At 37.5% G+C, this 24,102-nt stretch overlaps 1 protein-coding gene across 1 annotated transcript in view; it reads left to right on the forward strand.

Moving 5' to 3' along the window:
- LOC122050631 overlaps nucleotides 1-24,102 on the forward strand; it is a 140,949-nt gene that overhangs the window by 110,520 nt on the left and 6,327 nt on the right. The gene's annotated exons all lie outside the window — the stretch shown is intronic.

The raw sequence follows: 24,102 nt of genomic DNA on the forward strand, positions 1-24,102 counted from the left end.
TCATGACCCAAAAAGACCCAATCTGATTGGATTTGTATTGTAATTCATATTACGGCCTGCGCGCCGTCATTTGTGTTGTGTGTGCTGTATATTTGATACGCGACCTGCGCGTCATGCCTTTTCTCCATTTATTCTTTCTGTAAATTAGTTTAGACTTGAATGTAACTCGAGTTTCAAAATTGTAATGTACAAAATTGGAGCCGTGAAAGGTACACTCGAGACGGAGTTACGAGGAGGGCGCGAGCAACACAAGGTAGTCAAAGGGAGGAGCTTGAGAAGCTGTTGACCCTAGGTTGACCATCCGATCTTCTCATTGGCTTGCGAAGATCGTAGTAGGGCCATGACTAATCAAAAATTAATTTAATTAATTGCTTGTGTGTATGTGATGCATGATTAGTAATTAATTAGTGCCTAACGATTAGATTAGATCTAAATCGTGTACAAGATACACCATCTCGATTAGATTAGATCTCAATCGCATCAACTCTAATGCCTACCGTGCCATCATACCTATCACTACCTCGATCACATGTGTTGTTGAATCTGCCAAAGCAGATCAACACATATTATCTTGGTAGGGTACAGAGGGACAATCTTGGTCCCGCTTATCAACGCATGGGCGAGTGCAAACTCAATTAGATTGAGTATTCCTAGTTAACTCGGTTGGATCGAGTACAACTATAGGCATTCTTCCAACGGTTGGAAAGATAGGACATAAATCACATTTATATTAATCCTTGGGCGTATTAGCCAAAGCTAACTCAAGTTTTAATATAACTGCGGATAATGATCCTGTAAACAAGAGATGCATAGAGATGTAATTGGTAAATCGTTACCTACTGATCATACTAAGTCTTGGGCGATTTAGCCAAAGCTAACTCAAGGTGTAGTATGATGTGGATCTTGTCCCACATGAATTATAGAATTCAGTGGAAGCATCATTTAGTTAAAGGCCTAATTAAATGATTTAAAAGAATATGATATTTATTTTCTGTATTTTTCTGTTGTAGATAACCATGACGTCGAATACGAACTCTTTCTCCCTGCGTTCTGTCCTTGAGATGGACAAGCTCAACGGAGCAAATTTCCTGGACTAGTACAGGAACTTGAGAATAGTTCTCACCTAGGAACGTAAACTGTACGTTCTGGAGCAGCCCATTCCGGATGCTCCTCCTACCAATGCCCCGCGAGCTGACAAAGATGCTTATAAGAAGCATCAAGATGATGCATTAGATGTGTCCTGTCTAATGCTCGCGACCATAAACTCTGAGCTTCAAAAGCAACACGAGTTGATGGGCGCTTACGATATGGTTAAACATCTTCGTCAACTATATTAAGGACAAGCGCGACATGAGAGATTTGAGATCTCAAGGGCATTATTTCAGTGCAAGATGTAAGATGGGGCTCCCGTAGGCCCATATGTACTCAAAATGATTGGGTACATAGAAAACCTACAGAGGTTGGGATTCCCGCTTGGCCAAGAACTGGCCACTGACCTGATCTTGCAATCCTTGTCGGATAGCTATAGTCAATTCGTTCTAAACTATAATATGAACGAAATTGACAAGCCACTGCCCGAGCTGCTTAGCATGTTAAGAACTGCTGAGCTGAACCTTAAGAAGGCTAAGCCCCACTCTATTATGATGGTTCAGAAACACAAGGGCAAGGGCAAGCCCAAAGGCAAAGGAAAGTCCCAAGCCAAGGGCAAAGGCAAGGCACTGAAGCCTAAAGGAGGGGTCGCCAAGGATGCTACCTGCTTCCACTGCGGTCAGACCGAGCACTAGAAGAGGAACTGCAAGGTGTACTTGGAAGATCTTAAGAAAAAGCGAAGTGAGACTTCCACTTCAGGTATATATGTTATAGAAGTCAATCTATCTATTTCTTCATCATGGGTATTAGATACCGGATGTGCATCTCAAATTTGTACTAATGTGCAGGTGCTGAGAAATAGCAGGGCATTGGCGAAGGGCGAGGTGGACCTACGCGTAGGCAATGGAGCACGGGTTGCTGTTGTTGCTGTAGGGACTTATTTTCTATCTCTACCCTCTGGGCTTGTATTAGAGTTGGATGATTGGTGTTATATGCCTGCATTAACTAAGAACATAATTTCAGTTTTTGTTTGGACAAGAAAGGTTTCTCTTTTATAATAAAGGACAAATGTTGTTTAGTTTATTTAAAAGATATGTTCTATTGTAGTGCACCTCTGATAAACAGACTATATATTATAGACCTTGAAAGCCCTATCTATAACATAAATACCAAGAGGTTCAAGTCAAATGACTTGAATCAAACATATCTCTGGCACTGTCGCTTAGGTCATATAAATGACAAGCGCTTATTCCATCTCCATAAGGATGGTTTGCTAGACTCATTTGATTTTGAATCTTATGAGACATGTGAGTCATGCCTACTAGGCAAGATGACTAAGACTCCCTTTAGTGAGAACAGTGAAAGAGCGACTGATTTCTTAGGACTTATACATAGTGATGTATGTGGCCCTTTCAATGTCGTTGCTAGAGGCGGTTATAGGTACTTCATCACATTTACTGATGACTTCAGTAGATATGGTTATGTGTACTTGATGACACATAAGTCTGAATCCTTTGAAAAGTTCAAAGAATTCAACAATGAAGTACAGAACCAGCTTGGCAAGAGTATTAAGATACTTCGATCAGATCGAGGTGGAGAATACCTTAGCCATGAGTTTTGTGACTATCTAGCTAAGTGTGGGATTCTATCCCAACTCACTCCTCTTAGAACACCACAGTGGAATGGTGTAATACCCCGGTTCTGAGATTCTCATTAAGTATGGCTTAAAGGGTTAGATGGTACTATCCATATCACCAAGGTGCACCTTCCTTTTCGGAAGCCCAAACTCAAAGAACTCCAAAGTTAAGCGTGCTTGGCTTGGAGAAATCTGAGGATGGGTGACCTCCTGGGAAGTTTTCCAGGGTGCGTGCGAGTGAGGACAAAGCACGCTGAAAGGACCTCCGGTGGTCTGTGGAGCTAGTCATCAACCCGATGGGCAATTCAGGTAGCGTTCCGGTTCGGTCTGGGTGGGGCCCGCCGCTAGATGGTATCAGAGCGACCTTGCGACCGTGAGTGCGCCTGTGGTTGGAGCACCCAGGGCACCACCTAGCGAGGGAGATTCTGGGATTTGTTTGTGGTGTGATTTGTGGTTACACAACGAGGACGTTGTGTCTTTAAGTGGGGGTGATTGTAATACCCCGGTTCTGAGATTCTCATTAAGTATGGCTTAAAGGGTTAGATGGTACTATCCATATCACCAAGGTGCACCTTCCTTTTCGGAAGCCCAAACTCAAAGAACTCCAAAGTTAAGCGTGCTTGGCTTGGAGAAATCTGAGGATGGGTGACCTCCTGGGAAGTTTTCCAGGGTGCGTGCGAGTGAGGACAAAGCACGCTGAAAGGACCTCCGGTGGTCTGTGGAGCTAGTCATCAACCCGATGGGCAATTCAGGTAGCGTTCCCGGTTCGGTTCGGGTGGGGCCCGCCCGAGCCGGGGCGTTACAGATGGTATCAGAGCGACCTTGCGACCGTGAGTGCGCCTGTGGTTGGAGCACCCAGGGCACCACCTAGCGAGGGAGATTCTGGGATTTGTTTGTGGTGTGATTTGTGGTTACACAACGAGGACGTTGTGTCTTTAAGTGGGGGTGATTGTAATACCCCGGTTCTGAGATTCTCATTAAGTATGGCTTAAAGGGTTAGATGGTACTATCCATATCACCAAGGTGCACCTTCCTTTTCGGAAGCCCAAACTCAAAGAACTCCAAAGTTAAGCGTGCTTGGCTTGGAGAAATCTGAGGATGGGTGACCTCCTGGGAAATTTTCCAGGGTGCGTGCGAGTGAGGACAAAGCACGCTGAAAGGACCTCCGGTGGTCTGTGGAGCTAGTCATCAACCCGATGGGCAATTCAGGTAGCGTTCCCGGTTCGGTTCGGGTGGGGCCCGCCCGAGCCGGGGCGTTACAAATGGTGTATCCGAAAGGAGGAATCGTACCCTATTAGATATGGTACGATCTATGATGAGTCACACAGATCTTCCACCATTCCTTTGGGGCTATGCTCTAGATACGACAGCTTTTATACTCAACCGAGTTCCATCCAAGGCCGTGATAAAGACACCATATAGGATATGGACTGGGAGAGATGCCCAGGTGTCTTTTATGAAGATTTGGAGTTGTGAGGCTTACGTTAGACATCAAGTCTCAGACAAATTAGGACCCAAATCTGACAAGTGCTACTTTATTGGATATCCCAAGGAAACCAAGGGATATTACTTCTACATTCCCAGTCAGCACAAGGTAGTTGTGGCAAAGACTGGGGTCTTTCTAGAAAGGGACTTTGTTTCTAGAAAGACTAGTGGGAGCACATTCGATCTTGAAGAAGTTCGAGATGTGAATAATAGCACTGAAGCCTCGATGGAAGTTGAACTGGAACCACAAAGTGTTGTGGATGATGTTGTTCCACAAGGAGTTGAGGAACAACAACCAGTTCAAGTAGACATACCTCTTCGCAGGTCTGATAGGATACGTCGTCAGCCTGAGAGATACTCATTTCTCTTGTCTGACCATGATGACATTGTGCTCATAGAGGATGAGCCTAGCACCTATCAGGAAGCTGTGATGAGACCAGATTCCGAGAAATGGCTAGAGGCCATGAGATCCGAGATGGAATCCATGTACACCAACCAAGTATGGTCTTTGGTTGATCCACCTGAAGGGGTAAAACCCATTGGGTGTAAGTGGGTCTTTAAAATAAAGACTGACATGGATGGACTTATCTATAAGGGTCGCTTAGTAGCTAAAGGTTTCAAGCAGATTCATGGTATTGACTATGATGAAACCTTTTCTCCAGTAGCGATGTTTAAGTCCATTCGGATCATGCTTGCTATTGCAGCATACCATGACTATGAGATATGGCAGATGGATGTAAAAATCACGTTTCTGAATGGAAACCTGCTCGAGGATGTGTACATAACACAACCTAAGGGTTTTGTAGATCCACAGCATATTAGCAGAGTATGCAAGCTGCATAGGTCCATTTATGGACTAAAGCAAGCTTCTCAGAGCTGGAATCTTCGGTTCGATGATGTAATCAAACAGTTTGGTTTCATCAAGAACGAAGATGAGCCTTGTGTCTACAAGAAGGTTGTAGGGGATATAGTTGTCTTCCTCATATTGTATGTGGATGGCATACTACTCATTGGGAAGGATATCCCTTTGCTTCAGTCTGTCAAGACCTGGCTAGGGAGTTGCTTCTCAATGAAGGACTTAGGTGAGGCATCCCGCATTCTAGGGATACAAATCTATAGAGATAGATCTAAGAGATTGCTTGGCCTAAGTCAGAGTACATATATTGACAAGGTACTCCTTCGGTTTGTCATGCAGAACTCCAAGAAGGGATTTCTGCCGATGTCACATGGCGTGAGTCTTTCGAAGACTCAAGGTCCCTCTTCTAGATAGGAGAGAGACCGCATGAATCAGATCCCTTATGCCTTGCCATAGGATCTATCATGTACGCCATGCTATGTACTCGACCTGATGTCTCGTATGCTTTGAGCATGACGAGCAGATACCAGTCAGATCCAAGTGAAAGTCATAGGATAGCGGTCAAGAATATTCTTAAGTACTTAAGAAGGACTAAAGAATATTTCTTGATATATGGAGGCAATGATGAGCTAGCTGTAAAGGGTTACAGTGATGCCAGCTTCCAGACCAATCAGGATGATTATCGATCGCAGTCAGGGTTCTTATTTTGCATAAATGGTGGTGCTGTGAGCTCCAAGAGTTCGAAGCAGGACACAGTAGCTGATTCTACGACAGAGGCCGAGTACATTGATGCATCAGAGGCAGCAAAGCAGGCAGTTTGGATCCGCAAGTTCATCACTGAACTTGGGGTGGTTCCCAGTATCGTTGACCCTATTGAGCTCTATTGTGACAACAATGGAGCTATAGCACAGGCGAAGGAACCTCGCTCACACCAGCAGACCAAACACATACTACGGCGGTTCCATCTCATTCAAGAGATTATCGAGAGAGGAGATGTGAAGATTTGCAGAGTACCTACAGAGGCTAACATCGCAGATCCCTTGACCAAGGCTTTGGCACAGAGGAAGCATGATGGTCACACTAGGTCATTAGGGCTTAGAGCTTACACTGATTGGCACTAGTGCTAGTGGGAGATTGTTAGGTAGAGCCCTAGAGTCAATCATTTGATGATTGCATTTTGGACTTGTTGTATCATATTCTTATATAAATAAAGGCATTTTTTTTTGTTATTATTAATTACTTGTATTGGTGCCAAATAAACTAAGTATAATAATGTCCTTGAGTAGAAGGTTCTCACCTATATCAACCGGTTAGTTGAACCGATAGTTAGATGATATAGGGAACACTACTCTTAATCATTCCTAGTCGAGTATTAACATTCAGGAACAATGTTAATGCAATAAGACTAGCATGTAGGTCAACTCGATGACTTGATCTCACAAGTCATGGATATAGAGATATCAAGTTGACACATGAGTATGCATTGGAGAATGTATACTGAATGACCCGCCATGAGAAAGTATCATGGATCGTTATATGAGTGCCATATACTTTCTCATGTGGCTATTAGTATGACTATTAGTCCTTGGACCTGAAGTCACCATGGATCCCTACATAAGGAGTTATGTACTTTGGTTTCGTCAAACGTCACCCGTAACTGGGTGGACTATAAAGGCGATTACTGGGTATGTAACGAATTATACAGAGGGATGTAAGTGATATAGATGGGATCTATCCCTCCTATATGATGGGAGCGACATCGATATTCTTGATAGAGTGAGACCACGAAGTGCATGACCATGTCCAAATGAGTCAATATGAGATATTGAGCTCATTTGATTTAGTGAGTCTACTTGGAGATCAAGATTTAGATTGGTCAGAGGATGAAACGGTCTATGCCTCACATTGATCAATCTAGATGTCTAGGATAGAAGGACACTTGTCATATATTGTGAGGAGTCACAATTAGTAGTCACAAGGTGATGTTGGATCTCAACATTCTTGTAACTTTGGTAGTAATGATGTGTTGCTAGATACCGCTCATTACTTATGCTCCTAAATGGGTTTAGGGGCATTGCCAACGTTACAAGAACCTATAGGGTCACACACTAAGGACAAATAGATGGAGATTAGGTTCATATAATGAACCAAGAGGATTAGATTCATGTGATGAATCAAATTGGATTAAGAGTAATCCTAATTGGGCTAATTAAGTTGGACTCAAGTTGATTCATGTGTTCAATGAGTCTAATTTAGATTATGACTCATTGAATTAATTTAATTAAATGAATTAGATTCATTATATTAAATTGGCTTGAATTAAATGGTTGGATTAGATCAACCATGAGAGAGATTATGTCAAGTTTGACTTGACTTGAGAGGAAGAGGAAGAGTCAAGTTTGACTTGACTTTATGCCACATCATTTGTGACTTGGCATTAAGTGGCCAATGATGATGTGCCACATCATCATAGTTAACACATGTGTGTGCCACCTAATGGAGGTTACAAATTCCCTTTGCTTTAATGTGGCCGGCCACATTAATGAGAGGAGTTACACATTGTTGTGGCCAGCCACTAAGGGGAATGAATGGGATTCATTTTCATTCAAGGCATTTTTTATTCAATCTTCTTCCTTGCTCTCTCTTCTTGCTCTCCCTTTCCTCATCTTGCCGAGACCTTCTTGGAGTTCTAGCACACTCTAAGGTTCTCCCTCCATCGATTTGTTCGTGTGGATACGCATAGAGAGTTGTCTACCTTGACAACTTGAGATCTGGCATCTCCTTGGATAAACGAGACTCACGAAAGGGCACGCTACAAGGGTAAAACTCTTTAACATATAGTTCTAGTGTAGATCTATAGGTTGGGTAACTCGTACTCGTAGTTTTTTGAAAGTTTTATTCTTCGCACGGATCCGGTGGCGGGATTTCGCGGTTTCCGCGACGCGAAAAAGCGATTTTCGCGGCCCGAAAAACCCAACACACTTGAAGCTAGATATTAATTAAGTGAGTTGTCAGTAACTCATTTAATTAGTGGACATTCGATATCTTAAACACAGAGAGATTAACGCACACATAATAAGAAGGATCCCATAATGTAATTTGGGATTGGTGCGGTAGTTAAATAATAACCCTTTAGTGGTATGAGTTATTATTGATGAACTTGAGTTGGGTGATCGGGGCGAACATAGGAAGCTCAAGCTCATCGGGAGACCAAAACCAATTTCTCCTCTCAGTGCCTGTTGTAGCCTCTATAAAACCTTGTATCCACCAAGTCCACTTCTTACCCAAGTAATGGGCCGGCCACATCCTTGCTTGGAGCAAAGGGGGCCGACCAAGCATTAGCTTGGAGCCCAAGAGGTGGCCGGTCAAGCCATGCTTGGTGTCCAAGCATGGGGTCGCGCACACCATTAGAACTAAAGGGAGAGTTTATTTTTCTGTTAAAATCTATCCTTTTGTAGCCATTCATGAAGAGATTTAAAAGAGAAATTTTAATTTTAAAATATCCTTTTATAGCCATCCTCATGGTTTTAAAAGAGAGTTTTAAAATTTTAAAATCTTTCCTTTTATAGCTATCTACAAAAGATTAAAGAAAGATTTTAATTTTGTTAAAATCTTTCCTTATTTGTAGTTATCTATAATGTTTAAAATAAAGATTTTAAATTTTGATAAAACTTTCTTTTTTTGTAACCATGATTTAAAAAGAGAAGTTTTAAAAGAGAGAGATTAATTTTAAAACTTTCCTTTATTGCCATGTACAATAGAAAATTTAGAAAAGAGAGATTTTAATTGTTGTTAAATTTTCCTTTTTAATGGGAGGCCACAAATAAGGAAGTTTTAATTATGTTTAAAACTTTCCTTTTTTGCCATGACCAAGGATTATAAAAGAGAAGGAGAGGGTGCCTCATGAAAAAAAAAACATCCTAAGTTCCCTCTCTTCCTAATCCCTTGGTGGTTGGCCCTTCCCTCATCTCCTACCTTAAGGACCAGCTACAATACTCATCTTCCTTCTACAACCAGCGGCACAAAAGGATTCCATCCAAGCTAGGCCCGGCGGGTTTGCTTCCATAACCTAGGGTCGGCAACCTTGCTTGGAGCTCATCTTAGATCCCATTGTGGCCAGAGGTATAGAGGAAAGGAAGAAGAAGGTGGCCAGTTACTTGGAAGAGAAGAAGAAGAGAAGAAAATTTCCTATTTTGGCATCCCTTGGTGGCTCAGTTTTCTTGGAGGTGAAGAAGTGGTTCGGGTGGAGTTATCTTAGTAGATCGTCGCCCACACGACGTCCAAGAGGAGGAGAGGAATACAACAGAAGATCAAGAGGTCTTTGTTTACAAAGAAAGTTATAACTAATTAATTATTTTCGCTTCAAATTAATTAGTTTGTGTTCTTTGTATAGATCCTGAAATACCAACACAAGAGGCTAGCGATTTCATGTTTCATTTTTTGTGTTTCGATTTAGTGTTTTGATCTTGTGCTTCTATTGAGGTCTTTGTAGTTAAACCTAGAGTTACTATAAGAAGTTTAAATATCCAATTTCTTTGAAAGGCTTTGTCTAGGAAGTGGTGGATGATCTCATACCCAAGAAGGTCTAGTGCCTCGCCATGTTTAACTTGGAAGTGAATCCTTGAAATAGATATTTAATCAACTTCTGCAACATAGGATGCACTTGGACTAATAATGTTAAGTATCGTTTGCAATCCAAGTTTTAACTCCTAAAGAACACATAAGTTGAACTTGAAGTGAGAATGTTAAGTTTCGTTTCCAATTCAAGTTTGACTCATGAGGAACACATAGGTTGTTAGGAAAGTTCTGTGTTTGTACAAATTTTTGTACAGGGGAAGCAGAACTGAATCCAGGTGTAGCAACCAACAAAAGCAACACAGTGTTGATTTCTGCTTGACCAACTAACTAGGCACTGACCTAGAAATTGACAGCTTCCAATTGTGTTTTTTCTATCTAGTTTGCACCTGACATAGTCTAAGTTAGAATAGTCAATTAGGTCAAAGGTGCTAGTCATAGGTTACCAAAGTCCTACATTTAAGGTTCCATTAATATATCTAAGTATTCTTTTAACATTTGTTAGGTGTGATTCTTTCACACAAGATTGGTACCTAGCACACATACCTACTGCAAATAGAATATCAGGTCAACTTGCAGTTAGGCATAGTAAACTTCCTATAGCACTTCGGTAATATTTTAAATCTACTAGTTTTCCTTCTAAGACAGAGTCAATTTTAACATTAGTTGCCATTGGGGCATTTATATTTGTAGAATTTTCCATGCCAAACTTTCTAATTTGTTCCTTAGCATATTTTGTTTGAAAAACGTATATTCCTTCTTTGGTTTGTTTAATTTGTACGCCTAAAAAAAGTTAAATTCCCCAACTAAACTCATTTCAAATTCACTTTCCATTAATTTGGTAAATTCTTTTAGAAATTTAGTATTGGTTGAACCAAAAATTATATCATCTATGTAAATTTAGGCTCTAAAGATGTCCTTTTCTAAGGTTTTTACAAATAAAATTTGAACTATTTGACCTTGTTTAAACCCTTTAGATATTAGATAAGTTGATAGGTGTTCATACCAAGCCCTAGGTGCTTGTTTTAGTCCATATAGGGCATTCTCTAACCTAAAGACATGATTTGGATAGTCCAAATCCTCAAATCCTGGGGTTGACTTACATATACCTCTTCCTTAATGAACCCATTTAGGAATGTAGATTTTATATCCATTTGGTATAACTTGAATCCTTTATGTGCTGCATAGGTTATTAGCATCCTTATGGATTCAAGTCTGCCTACGGGTGCATAGGTTTCATCATAGTCTAACCCTTCTACTTGGCTGAAGCCTTTTGCTACTAGTCTAGCTTTATTTCTTACCATTTCACCCTCATCATCCAATTTATTTCTAAATACCTATTTAGCGTCAACTATGGTTTTACTTATGGGTTTAGGTACAAGTTCCTAGACTTGATTTCTTTCAAATTGGGCTAACTCCTCTTGCATTGCTAAGATCCAGTTTGGGTTAGGTAGGGCTTCTTCTATAGTTTTGGGTTCAATTTTAGAAATAAGGGATATTTGACTTAGGTTTCTGTAGAATGATCTAGTTCATACTCCTAGGGTTGGGTCACCCAAAATTTGGTCAGATGGGTCGTTGGAACATATTCTTCAAGATCTTATGTCAGGATCACAAACTGATTCTTATGATTCTTTAGGTTTAATTTGAATATCTTCATCATCTTCTATATTTCTTGTATTAATATTTTTTGTATTTTGATTGATATTTTCATTTATTGAATTAGGTAGGTTATTTTCTTCATCAAAAATCACATTGGTTGTTTCTTCAACTTTTAGGGTATTTTTGTTATAGACTCTATAAGCCCTACTGATTGTGGAGTACCCTAAAACGATTCCTGGGGTTGATTTTGATATAAATTTTTCTAAGTAGTCCTTAGTGTTTAGAATGTGGACTTTACATCCAATCACTTTTAAATAATTTAAGTTAGGGATTTTATTATAATATATTTCATATGAAGTTTTATTCTGAAATTTATTGATTAAAATTCTATTTTGACTGTAACAAGCCGTATTTATTACCTTAGCCCAGAATTGATTGTTAGGTTATATTCATTTAACATGGTTCTAGCATCTTCTTGTAGAGTTCTATTTTTTCATTCTACTAGACCATTTTGTTAAGGGGTTCTAGGGAATGAGTACTCATGTTTATATCCATTGATTTCATAAAATTCAGTAAATTTATGGTTTTCAAATTCCCCTCCATGATAACTTCTAATTCTTTTAATTTTAGTATCTTTTTCATTTTCTATCAACTTGCAAAAGGTTTTAAAGATTTCGTAAGTTTCCTCTTTAGTTTTTAGAAATTTTACCTAAGTAAATCTTGAATAATCATCAATTATAACTAAGCAATATTGGTTTTTGCATAGTGACTTGCCTCCATGTGAATCAAATAGGTCTAAGTGTAGGAGCTCAAGTATTGAGTTAGTTCTATTTAAGTTGGTTAACTTATGGGTTGATATGGTTTGTTTACCTTGTTGGCAAGTATAACAGATTGTATTTTCTATAATTTTTAATTTGGGTAAATCTCTAACTTGAGTTTGGTATGAGTGTGACCCAATCTTCAGGAGACACTTTAGTGAGGAGGTTGATAGGTCAATTGTGTAGATGTTTTGTTTCCTAATTCCCTTAAGTGTAATTTCAAGATTTTTAACGCTTTTAATTAAACACTTAGATTTTGAAAATGTGACTAAGTACCCAGATTCACATAACTTACTAATGCTAAGTAAGTTAAAATTCAATTTATCCACCAATAGTACTTTTTGAATAATAAAATCGGAACTGAGTTCGATATTACCTGTTCCGATTACCTTAAGTTTTCCATCGTTGCTTAATGCAACTGACCCTAAGTTCTTGAATTGCAGCTTAGTGAATTTCAATCTTGTAACACCCACGAATTTCTGAAGCTAAGTAGGTGAAGATTTTCTCTTAGAATAAAAAGAAAAGATAGAGCCAACAATATATATAAAAGAAAAGGAATTGGTCAAGGATTGAACCTTGAACCTCTTTAAGCTAAGGATTATGGATTGACCACTAGGCCATCATAAATTATTGTTGAATAGGGAATGAAAAATGTAGATAAAGGTAAAAATATGATTAAGAGAAGGAAGCAAGAAAACATCAAGTAGCTTTCTTCCTCCTTCTCATGATTAAGAAGAAAACTAGCAAAAGACAAGTTGTCTTTTCCTTCCTCCTTCTCTTCCATTTTTGTGGAGATGCATGAGGGAATGAGATGAGAGTGTTGGTGCGGTTAGCACTAACGATTTAACCCAGGTTTTGATGAATGACAAATCAGGTTAAGTTAGTTTATTGTTATCTAAACACTTTGATCGAGTGTGAAGGAAAAGTCCAGACAAGTCGACGGGCTGACCAGATGTCTGGCACGAAGCCCAGCTAGGTCGACGGGCTGACCGGATAGCTGGCGAGAAGTCCAAGCAGGTCGACGAGTTGACCGGACGCTTGGCGAGAAGTCCAGCTAGGTCGATGAGCCGACCGGATAGCTGGCAAGAAGTCCAGACCGGTCGAAGGGCTGACCGGACGTCTGGTAGGTAAGTGAGGTAAGTCACTGGAGGGGAGTGACTACCAGGACGCATTCCCAGGAAGGGAACATTAGGCGTCAATCCGGCTTAGATCCATTTCGGATATCTAAGTCGAGATCGTGACTAGATTCCGGTCTCGGAAAGACGGAATCTAAGTCATACTCTTTGCTATTACTTTGTTGAACTTTAATTGTGCTAACAATCTATTTTACAGGATATATATTTTCCTCAGACTAACTCTATTTTGCAGGAGAAGGAGTTCCTGGAAATAGGAGGTCCGGGCGCCCGGAGGTCCAGGCGCCCGGAAGGAATCCGGGCACCCGGAGGTAAGTTTTATCCAAACTCGCGCGTCGCCACGTGGAGCTTGCTGGTTGGACCTGCCACGTCCCACCAGGGCGCCCGGAAGAGATCCAGGGCGCCCCGAGCCTCATATAAAAGGAGGGTTAGAGGGGACCTTCAAAACAACAACAAAAAGAAAGTCTTCTGCTGCTCGCTCTGCTGCTCTGCGCTCCAGCGACGCTAACAAGAGATCCGACGATATACTCCTTTCCTGTTCTTTAATTCTTGTCGGTATTTTCTTTATTTTGCTAGCATTACTGTACCTTAAATTGTAATCATTTTCGAACTGCTAGTAATTGCCCAACGAATGTACTCACGGAGTACGGGCCTTCGAGTAGGAGTCGTCACAGGCTCCGAACGAAGTAAAATTCATTGTGTTCAATTTTTTTTATTCCGCTACATTTATACTCGTTATTTTTCGAATCGATATTCACCCCCCCCTCTATCGACATTTCACGATCCAACAAGTGGTATCAGAGCGGGTACCGCTCTGATTTGATGCATCCACCAATCAGACAGGGGGTGAAAATATTTTTTTTCTTCTTTTGCTTTACGCTTAATTCTAAGTTGATGTTATTATTAATTTAGAAACTTTTCTTCTCGTTACAGTTAAATCTAAATTGGTGCAACACCAATTTAGATACAGCTATTATTTTTTCTCCCGCACTACTAATCCAAGACCAAGTCTTGGGATATTATTTTTTGTTGTTTAATTGTGTGCAGAATGTCTCAACTAGAAGGCTTTAGCATAGTACGTCCTACCCTATTCAACGGGGATGATTTCTCGTATTTGAAGAAAAGAATGGAGGTCTACCTAAAGACAGACTACGATCAATGGTTCAGCGTTATAAAGGCATACCGAACTCCAGTCGACAACTTCGGAAATCCACTAGACCCGGAACAGTGGACTCCGGACATGAGGAAAAAGGCATCAACAGAAAACAAGGCAATCAACATGCTACATTGCTGCCTAACACGAGAAGAGCTGAATCGCGTCGGACCGCATCAGAATGCCAAAGAATTATGGGACAAACTAATCGAGTTGCACGAAGGAACGAGCGACGCGAAGGTAACAAAAAGACACCTACTTTTAAATAAAATATTTAATATAAAAATGCAGGAAGGGGAGACGGCAAGTCAACTGCATGCAAGAATCAAGGACGTCCTCAACGGACTCCACGCGATAGGCAACCAGATGGAAAACAGAGATTTAATAAGGTACGCACTAAATGTCTTTCCTCGTAATAGCTTGTGGGCATCAATCGTAGATGCCTACAAAATTTTGAAAAATCTATCTAAGTTAAAATTAGACGAGCTTTTCTGTGAGTTAGAATTACATGAACAAACTAATGCTGGAGCCGAGAAAGGTATTGCTTTATTTGTAGGCTCATCCAAAAAAAAGAAGAGCAAGCCTGAATCTGAAGAAGATTCTGATCAAGATTCTGAAGACAAAGAACACCTGGTGAACCTGGTAAGAAAAATGTTCACCAGGAGAAAAAGAAGCTTCAGCAAGAAGGACCTTCAAAAGATCAGTTCTCCCTCGGAACAAAAGAACGTGACGTGCTTCAGATGCAACAAAAAGGGGCACTACAAGAACGAATGCCCAAGACTGAAGTTCGACAAACCGAAGCCAACCAAAAAGAAGGCCCTCAAAGCAACGTGGGACGACTCCTCGGACGAATTGGAGGCAGAAGAGCAGAAACACCAGAGCCACCTCGCGCTGATGGCCCGCGAAGCTGAAACGGAAGACGAGTCGAAAGATGAAGACGGGTCTGAACCCGAATCAAGCCACGAGTCCGTACTCGTTTCCGAAGGCCCGGATGAGGTACATTTTAATTTAAACAAAAAGTTTTTTAAAATTATTTCCTGCTTAAATAGTAAGTTAATTAAAATAGAAAATGAAAACAAATCACTCCTTGAGGAAAATCAAGACCTCAAGGAACAAATAAAAAATTTAAATCCAACTCAAGATCTAATACTTGAAGAGAATTCATCACTAAAATCAGAAATTAATAACTTAAAAGAAATACTAGAAAAATTCACTACAAGAAAAAAATCTTGACTTAATCCTGAACAATCAAAAAGCATGTTATAATAAAACCGGACTTGGATACAAGTCGAACTCAAATAAAACCCTTAAGTCATTAATAACCCAATACAAATCAACCAATCAAGCTTGGGTTCCGAAAGCGTATTTGACCACGCAAGTAGGAATGAATCAATATTACATACCTAAAGAAAAAATACATTATATAAACTCGAATAAACTAAATCAAAAACCAAAACAAAAATCAAAGAAATCAAAATTTAAAAATATTAAAACTCAACAAAATATAAATTATCACCAAGTTAATTATAACTATAAAAGGAATCGACACAAACCTAAAACGAAAATTTAAATTAAACACCAATAATTCAAGAGGAGGCTCCAGAATAGCTGACACCTCCAAAACTAACTTACCCGACAGGGCAACCTAAACAAACTAACCCGGCAGGGTAATCAGGATTAGTTAAAAAGAGACCAAGTTTAACTTGAATCATGGTACTGGTGAAGTTTTTGGATGATAGTACGTTAGGGAAGCTTGGGCATCGCATGTCTAGAAAGATATGGTTTCGATCTGGTGCATTTGGCCAAGTGGAACTGACCGAAGCTACCCTTAAATGAATCCCAACCAGTTAGACCAAGGTTTAGTACTAAGCTCCGTGGATAAGACTATTCGGAAAACCTCGAAAGGTTGGTTACTTCTAATGACGTCCATGTGACTCACCAAGCTTAGAAGTTTATCCGAAGAATGTCTGTTTGCATAGACCAAAGCTAAAACTAAATCTAATACAAGTTAAACCAAAACTCCATAATTAAAAATCCAATCCATCTCACAAAATTATAGGATTCCCTGATTGACAATTTAGATCGGGTGAGATGACTAAGGATCAAAATCAAATTAAATTAAATTTCGAATTAAATAAATTAAATTTCAAATTAAATTAATTAAATTAAATTTCGAATTAATTAAATTAAATTTCAAATTAATTAAATTAAATTTCGAATTAAATAAATTAAATTTCAAATTAAATTAATTAAATTAAATTTCGAATTAGATAAATTAAATTCCAAATTAAATTAATCAAATTAAATTTCGAATTAAATAAATTAAATTTCAAATTAAATTAATTAAATTAAATTTAGAATTAATTAAATTAAATTTCAAATTAAATTAAATTTCGAATTAATTAAATTAAATTTCGAATTAAATAAATTAAAATTCAAATTAAATTAATTAAATTAAATTTCGAATTAATTAAATTAAATTTCGAATTAAATAAATTAAATTTCAAATTAAATTAATTAAATTAAATTTCGAATTAATTAAATTAAATTTCTAATTAAATAAATTAAATTTCAAATTAAATTAATTAAATTAAATTTCGAATTAATTAAATTAAATTTCGAATTAAATAAATTAAATTAATTAAATTAAATTTCGAATTAATTAAATAAAATATCGAATTAGATAAATTAAATTTCAAATTAATTAAATTAAATTTCGAATTAAATAAATTAAATTTCAAATTAAATTAATCAAATGAAATTTCGAACTGAATTAGTTAAGTTAAATTTTAAACTAACCAAATTTTGAATTAAATAACTAAAATGAATTATGATTAATTTAATTTTAATTTTAAAACCAAATTAACCTCAAAAACTATGTTAAAAATTATGAAATTAACTTTTAAAAAAAACTATTTTAAAAAATTATTAAATTAACTTTAAAAATTATTAAAATAACTTTAAAAACTATTTTAAAAATTATTGTAAATTAACTTTAATTCCTACTCATTGTAAGAAACCAAGTGGATTTTGGATAGTGGTTGCTCCAAACACATGACTGGAGATCATACCAAGTTCACTCAACTCACTTTCAAAAGCTTAGGAACAGTTGCCTTTGGAAACAACGGCAAACTCAAGGTAATCGGAATAGGTAATATTGAATTAAAATAGATTTCATAATTACAAATGTTCTACTTGTCGAGAATTTTAAATACAATCTCCTGAGTATAAGTCAATTGTGTGATACTAGGTATAAAGTTAAATTTCTATCCACAGAGTGTTTAATCAAACATCTAGATAACCCTACTATAAGTCTAAAAGGTTTTAGAAAAGACAACATCTATGCTATCAACTTAACCACCTCTTCAATTAAGTGTTATTTAACACAAAAAGAAGAAACTTGGTTATGATATAGGAGAATGTCTCACACCAACTTTAGAAACATAAGTAAATTAAATGGACTAGTGAGAGGCTTACCAAAATTGCCTAACCTAGATTCAACCATATGTAATGCTTGTCAACAAGGTAAACAAACAAAATCCACTCACAAACCAACCAATTAGCCACAAACCAACTCGATATTAGAACTTCTACATTTAGACCTTTTTGACTCCCATGGAGTCAAATCCATAAATGGAAACTTATACTGTTTAGTAATAATAGATGACTATTCTAGATTTACTTGGGTTAAATTCTTAAAACATAAAGACAAAACTTTTGAAATCTTTGCAAACTTTTGCAAACAAATTGAAAACGAGAAAGATATTAAAATTAAAAGACTCAGGAGTGACAACGGGGGAGAATTTAAAAATCATAATTTCAACAAGTTCTGTCTTGAGAATGGATACCATCACGAATTTTCGTGTCCTAAAACCCCCCAACAAAATGGAATTGTAGAAAGAAAAAATAGAACTTTATTAGAAGCCTCTAGAACTATGTTAAATGAATCTAACTTACCTAAATATTTTTGGGCAGAAGCTGTTAGTACAACCTGCTATGTGTAAAACAGAACAACATTAAACAAAAGACATAATAAAACTTTCTTTGAAATATTTTACAACAAACAACCCAACATAAAATACTTTAAAGTATTTGGGTGTCCAGCCTACATCTTAAATACTAGAGAACACTTAGGAAAATTTACCTCCAAAATAGAAAATGGAATTTTTGTAGGATATTCTCTAAACAGTAGGGGTTACAGAATATATAATAAAATAACATTAAAAATCGAGGTAACCACAAACGTAAAATTTGAAGAAACCTAAGGACAAAATCAACTTCAACCTATTGAAAATAATAATCCTGAAGAAACCAATCAATCCCTAGATCATGAAGAAGATGAACACACTCAAGCAAATCAACCTCCAAGAACTATAAGAATCAATCCTAACCATCCAACTGATCAAATAATTGGTGACCCAGACCTAAGGGTTCAGACCAGATCATCCTTTAGGAACCTAAGTCAAATTTCCCTAATTTCAAAAATTGAGCCCAAAACAGTAGTCGAATCCCTACTTGATCCAGATTGGATCATTGCTATGCAAGAGGAACTAGCTCAATTTGAGCGTAATGATGTTTGGGATCTAGTACCACCACCTAAAGATAAGAAAATAATAGAAACAAAATGGGTATTTAGAAACAAATTAAGTGAATTTGGCGAAATTACTAGAAATAAGGCTAGGCTAGTTGCCAAGGGGTTCAGTCAAGTTGAAGGACTTGATTACGATGAAACCTATGCCCCAGTAGTCATATTAGAATCCATTAGAATGTTACTAAGTTATGCAACCCATAAGGGATTCAAACTATATCAATTGGATGTTAAGTCAGCCTTTCTCAATGGACTGATAAAAGAAGAAGTTTATGTAGGTCAGCCTCCTGGATTTGAAAATCTAGAACATCCTGATTATGTCTTTAAATTAAAGAAAGCATTATATGGACTTAAACAAGCACCCAGGGCATGGTATAAAAGGCTAACATCTTACTTAACATCCAAAGGATTCAACCAAGGTCAAATTGACCCAACCTTGTTTGTTAAATTACTAAATAATGACATATTTATAGCACAAATATATGTAGATGATATAATATTTGGGTCAACTAACTCAGACTTTTTAGAAGAATTTATCAACCTAATGGAACAAGAATTTGAAATGAGTTTAGTAGGAAAGTTGACATATTTTCTAGGATTACAAATTAAACAAACAAATGAAGGAAATTATATTTGTCAACATAAATACACTAAAGAACTACTTAAAAAATTTGGAATGGAAAATACAAAAGAAATAAAAACACCCATGGCAGTAAACACAATCATAGACAATGACCCAAATGGAAAACCAGTGGATCTAAAGTATTATAGAAGTGCAATAGGTAGTCTACTTTACTTAACTGCAAGCCGACCTGATATCTTATTTGCAGTTAGTATGTGTGCTAGATACTAAACCTGTGCTAAAGAGTCCCATTTAACTCAAGTCAAAAGGATTTTTAGATATCTTAAGGGTACAACAAACGTAGGAATTTGGTATCTTAGGACCAATGACTTTGAATTAATAGGATATTCTGATTCAGATTATGCTGGATGCAAATTAGACCGTAAAAGCACAAGTGGTGGATGTCAAGTACTAGGCCCCTCACTTGTCAGCTGGTTTAGCAGAAAGCAACATTGTATTGCACTATCTACAACTGAGTCAGAATACATAGTCATAGGAGAATGTGTAGCCTAACTATTATGGATGATGCACACTTTAAAAGATTTCAACTTAAAAATCACAAATGTCAAAGTTTTAATTGACAATATTAGCTCAATAAATTTAACAAAAAATCCAGTGCATCATTCAAGAACCAAACACATTGAAATCAGGCACCACTTTATCAGGGATCATGTTACTAAGGGTGACATTGAACTCAAATACGTTGAGTCCAAGTCAAACTTAGCTGACATATTCACTAAACCACTCCCTGAAAGTGAATTTAGCAATTTGCGTAGAAAACTAGGAATGTGCTTAATAGACTAGGAGTTTCAAATTTCAAAAATATTTTCAAAAATGGCTATTCTCAAATTATAGGTTAAAACATATTTTGTTTTCAAAACTTTCCTATTTTTAGATTTTTAAATGAATTTTTAGCCTTAGACTAGTTTAAAATCCTTAGAAAACATGTACCCATAGGACTAGTTTTGAGCATCTCACCAAAACCCTAGGCTTACCTTGCTTGTGTTTGACAAACATAGAAAGGGGTGAGATGCATAGGACACTTGCCTAAGACTTAAGATGCTTATTTCAGTGCATCGATATAAGTCTGGGTGTTAAATACAAAATATACATTAATCAAGTTTTAGTTAAACTTAACTTGATTAACCAAGTGAAAGCTGCTATCTTCTGATAAGTCAGTCAGTAACAAACTGGTTAGACATTTGATTTAATGTCAGGTTCAGGGGGAGAAATAAAACTACTTCGGTTTTTCAAACTTAATTTTGAAAACCAAACTTTTTAAGTATGTTAAACCATGTTTTTAAAACTAGTACTCGTGAACTTTGAAAATTTGATTCTGGAAAAAGATTTTTTTTAAAAAACTCCTTTGTTTTAAAAATTATTCTACTTTGAATATCTTTAGCAAATACTTTCAAAATTTTAAATTTGTGTTTGAAAAATGTTTTCTTAAAAATTTCTTAAACCTAGTTTTGAAAAACTAAGTTGTTTTACCTTTTATTGAAAATTGATTAGACTTAGTTTTTGAAAATTGAATTTAAAACTCTAGTTCTTAAAATTTGATTTTACTTAATTCTGACATTTTAATTTAAAAGTTAAAATTTTACAAAAATTAGTTTTAATTGCTTTGTTATTGGATTTTGACAACTTATGTTTGAAAACTTGAATTTTTAACTTTGACCTTAAAAAACTATACCTGAAAAATTAGCTATCTCTCAAACTTAGTTTTTTTTAATTTTGATTTTGAAAAATTATGTTTGAAAACTTAACTTTGACCTTAAAAACTATACTTGAAAAATTAGCTATCTTTCAAAATTACAAAGTTATAAATCAGTTATGTTTCAAGACTTAGTTTTTTTAAAAAAATAAAAGCAAAATAATCTATGTTTTAAACTCCCCCAGATTAACTTGACATTATTTCTTATTTTGTCTGAAATCTATGTGTATGCTTACTTAATCCATGCTTATTTTTTGATGAATGCCAAAGGGGGAGGGTTAGGTGGTTAAGTTAACTAAACCAATTTGAAAATACAAACTAACTTTAAAACCACATAAATGCATGTTGTTTCTTGCATACGTTTTCACTAACTTAACCAGGTTGTCATTCCATCAAAAAAGGGGAGATTGTTGGTGCGGTTAGCACTAACTATTTAACCCAGGTTTTGATGAATGACAAATCAGGTTAAGTTAGTTTATTGTTATCTAAACACTCTGATCGAGTGTGCAGGAAAAGTCCAGACAGGTCGACGGGCTGACCAGATGTCTGGCACAAAGCCCAGCTAGGTCGACGGGCTGACCGGATTGCTGGCGAGAAGTCCAAGCAGGTCGACGGGTTGACCGGACGCTTGGCGAGAAGTCCAGCTAGGTTGACGGGCCGACCGGATAGCTGGCAAGAAGTCCAGACGGGTCGAAGGGCTGACCGGACGTTTGGCAGGTAAGTGAGGTAAGTCGCTGGAGGGGAGTGACTGCGAGGACGCGTTCCCGGGAAGGGAACATTTGGCGTCGATCCGGCTTAGATCCATTTCGGATATCTAAGTCGAGATCGTGACTAGATTCTGGTCTCGGAAAGACGGAATCTAAGTCATACTCTTTGCTATTACTTTGTTGAACTTTAATTGTGCTAACAATCTGTTTTACAGGATATATACTTGCCTCCGACTAACTCTATTTTGCAGGAGAAGGAGTTCCTGGAAATAGGAGGTCCGGGCGCCCGGAAGGGATCCAGGCGCCCGGAGGTCTAGGTGCCCGGAAGGAATCTGGGCGCCTGGAGGTAAGTTTTATCCAAACTCGCGCGTCGCCACATGGAGCTTGCTGGTTGGACCTGCCACGTCCTACCAGGGTGCCCGGAAGAGATCCAGGGTGCCCCGAGCCTCATATAAAAGGAGGGTCAGAGGGGAGCTTCAAAACAACAACGAAAAGAAAGTCTTCTGCTGCTTGCTCTGCTGCTCTGCGCTCCAGCGACGCTAACAAGAGATCCGACGATATACTCCTTTCCTGTTCTTTAATTCTTGTCATTTTTTTATTTATTTTGCTAGCATTACTGTACCTTAAATTGTAATCATTTTCGAACTGCTAGTAATTGCCCAACGAAAGTACTCACGGAGTACGGGCTTTCGAGTAGGAGTCGTCACAGGCTCCGAACGAAGTAAAATTCATTGTGTTCAATTTTTTTTATTCCGCTGCGTTTATACTCGTTATTTTTCGAATCGATATTCACCCCCCCCCCCTCTATCGACGTTTCACGATCCAACAGAGAGGAATTAAGGGGATGAATGGGGACACCTTGCCCCATTAAGGATAATTAGGAAGGAGTTAATGAGAAAGGGAAGGCAAAAACTTATCTTTGTTTCTTCCTCCCACTTAGCATAAGAGAGAAAAAGAGAAAGGGATTTTATTTTCTTCTTCCTTTCCTCACCATTGCCGAACCTAGAGACTCCCCTCTCCCAAATTTCCGAAAACCAATCTTAGTTTTCTTCCTAAGGAAAACTAAACCTCAAGAAGAAAGCCTCAAGACCTACTTCTTACAAGCAAGAGAAGCAAAGGAAATACTAGAAGGAGGAGCTTCTTCTTCTTCTTCTCAAGGGTATCTTTATCTTAAGAAAAGACCAAGCAAGAGGATGTAAGTATTCCCTCACCTGTGGTACAAGTTATTATGTGGTTTTCTTGAAGTATAGATGGCTTAAAAACCTAGGGTTTCCCTTGAAACTTTCGGCCATGATGAGTTGTAAGACTTATGAAAGCTTAAAACCAAAACCAACATGCTTAGGGTTTCTCTCATGATATGGTATGAATAATTCCTAGATATTTCATGATTGTTTGTTGCTTAGAACTAAGTGAATCCTCACCTTAGGGTTCGGCCATGAAGAAATTAAAAACCCTAGGAAAGCTCAACCTCAAAACTAACATGCTTATGATCTTTCTCATGATATGTTATGAATGTTTCTTTGAGGTTTCATGGTTGTATGATGTTTGGAACTAGGAGAACCTTACCTTAAGAGTTTCGGCCATGGAAGGAATAAGAACCCTAGAGAAGATTAAAACTCAAACTAACATGCTTATGATCTTTCTCATGATATGTTATGAATGTTTCCTTGAAGTTGCATGCTTGTATGTTGTTTGGAACTAGGTGAACCTTACCTTAGGGTTTCGGCCATGAAAGGATTAACAACCCTAATGAGGCTCAAACACAAATCTAACTTGCTTATGATCTTCCTCATGATATGGTATGAAGATAACTTGATGTACTTAAGATTTCATGTTGTTTAGAACTAGGTTTCCACCTTGAGAACTTTCGGCCAAGATAGATTTTAGGGTTTAGGCAAGCTTAAACTCAACTCTAACATGCTCATGTTTTTTTCCCATGATATAATATGGAATTAACATGATATTCTTATGCTTGTATTTGGTTGAGAACCTAGCTTCACATTTAGGACATTCGGCCACCTATGGTTTGTAAACCTAGGAAGCTTGAAACTTAAATTCAATATGCTCATGTTGTTGCTTGGAATAAATGTCATGAAAATTGTTTAGGGTTCACATGTTTATATGCTA

This window comes from Zingiber officinale, chromosome 3A, assembly GCF_018446385.1.
Source record: "Zingiber officinale cultivar Zhangliang chromosome 3A, Zo_v1.1, whole genome shotgun sequence".
Lineage (NCBI taxonomy): Eukaryota > Viridiplantae > Streptophyta > Magnoliopsida > Zingiberales > Zingiberaceae > Zingiber > Zingiber officinale.